Here is a 2,531-nt window from a genome sequence, read left to right as displayed (position 1 = left end):
AGCCGATTAAACGTACATTTAGCAATGACATTGTCGTGTCAGAATTGAAATTAAGTATTTCATTCGCTTTTTTGTGTGCGTATAAGTGTAATGTTATAGAGTAATTATCTAAATCTGAGTTGTGATATTTTTGCAGCGAATGCTGTTTTTTTTCTCTGGTGTTTTGTTAGCTTATTCCAAAAAAAAAAGACACCTGAGACGGATTATCGTGTTTCACCGGATAAAAGATAAAGTTGTCAGCGAATCGAGAGTCAATGGTTTGAAAATTAGCTACAAATTACGCAAGAAAATTACGGCACACCTGTCGTGCACTGAATTTGCAATTTGTTGGAAAAGTGAAAAAGAAGAAGAACACCATTTAAAACGATATCATAACAATCAAAAAGCCATAAATCACTATATCATCCAGAAGCATAAAGTTTTCGATGCCATGCTTGTCGTGCTGCCGCGCACTACTGCCATCGCCACTTCAATCCATTCACAACGGGAGCTGATGAGAGCCTTGAAAGCAAAACAACATAGAACAAAAACAAAACGAAAAAAAAAAACACGAATAAAATCGTGCTGAATAAACAGTCTATTTACGTATTCAACTTCCATCTTTAATGCCTGCACATTTGCTTTTCTATTTTGTCGTATACTTTCTGCTCTGGCCGTTGAATTCGTGTCCTTTTTCGCGCTATAGAATGGGAAAAGAGCAACAGAAGAATGAAAAAACGACAATAACAGCAAAAGTGTGTGTGTGAACGAGGGAAAGAGAATGGAGATTCGTTCAGCAGTTTTAACCACCGTTCATCCAATTTGTATTCAAACAGCAACTTGTTGAAAGCCGAAGCCGAACTCAAGCACTTTGCACATCCCGTATTGTATGAGAAGACCAATGAATTACAGCAATGGAATATTTCAGCACCATTTCAACCGTGATGCTACTGATGCTCGGCATTCCACGTTTTGTTGGCATAGTCACACACACACACACACACACACACACACATCGAAATATTATCTGCGCGTTCTCGCTCACGCTCTCGATCAAACACTTTCACAATATTCAAATGCATCTATATCGTTGTGCATGCTGCCATTTCCATTTATATTAAACAGCCGTGAGCAAACGAATGCTAAAGAATGAGATAAAAAAGACTAGTAACTGGCAGGAGGAAAAATAACAAACTATCGAACCAGTGAACTTTTTCCAGGCAATGAGGAAAGGCAACAAGAAGACGAGTAATACACACACAAACACTCACATTGAAAAAGGGAAGAATATGCTTGAACGCGCGACGCGTATTACACGTTATTGTGCACCAAAAGCTAACGCGTATCAAAGTGAAAATAAATCGCTTTTAAACAATACTATGAATTAGATTTTCAGTTTATCGAAGCTCTCACTTTCTCTTGCTTATTCGATCTCTCCTTCATTCTCACTCTCTGTCTACCTGGATTTAGTTCAACATTCATTGTCATTTGTCCTTTTTATTTTGTTCAGCCAGTTGTGTCGCATTTGACCGGTGCATTCTAAAAGTGGCATTTTTTTTGTTGACTTTCCACATTCATTTTCGATTAGCCGCTCATTCATTTTTGCCTATGCACTATGCATGACTAGAGTGGGATCGTAGAAGTGTTGGTATTAAGTCGCTTTGGGCTATGCAAAAAGGGCGATGAAAGCGAACAAACGAATCTGAGGTGTTAACGATAAAAAATCTCGTTCTTTTTTTCTCTTCACGAAATATATTCAATGAAAATTGAAAAACTCATCATCTTTGTGTATTTTCCATATAAACACTTCATAACATTTTTAGGATGTTCATTTTCTTTCTGTGATGATGTCCATCGTGATCGATAGTGCATTGTGTGTCACTGTGCCACGAACAAAACCCAGGTAATTGTCATTTATTTCTTCTCCGCCATATAAATGAGCTATGCTGAGCACAGCATCCACATTAAAATCGATGACAAACGGTATTTGAGTTCGAAAAATGCACAACACATCGCATGTGTGCTATATTCAAAGTGAGAAATGTTTTTGTGCTTAATCATTCGGCACAATTTATTGGCAGTTTGTTTGGCATCCATTTTGCTAATGTGTCAACATGCGATGATTGACATATCTTTCTACATTTTTATACGTGATTCCCGAAGAGAATGAAAAAGAAGACATTAGAAAGATATTCCATGTTGGTTTTGTGTTGAGGTTTTAATGCTTCTATCAGTTTATTGCTATTGGTTTGTGTACCACAGCATTTTGCGCGACACATTTTTTCACATTTGTATTTTATGTAATAAGAATACATCTTCGCCATGTCATGACATTTTCAAATGGAAGTGTATTAATTCGGATTTTGAGCTTCCATTGAGCGAGAGTACGTTAGAGTTTACTCGAGATACACACACCGCTGCCATTATTGATCCTAGTCAGTGATACAGTACATAGATACGATTGAGAAAATAGATGAACAGAGAAACACACACACAGAGACAGACAGAGAGAGAGAGAGAGAGAGAGAGAGAGAGAGAGAGAGAGAGAGAGA

Source organism: Contarinia nasturtii, unplaced genomic scaffold (assembly GCF_009176525.2).
Source record: "Contarinia nasturtii isolate CC-2019 unplaced genomic scaffold, AAFC_CNas_1.1 Cnas_scaffold_350, whole genome shotgun sequence".
Lineage (NCBI taxonomy): Eukaryota > Metazoa > Arthropoda > Insecta > Diptera > Cecidomyiidae > Contarinia > Contarinia nasturtii.
This window is presented reverse-complemented; position numbering follows the sequence as displayed.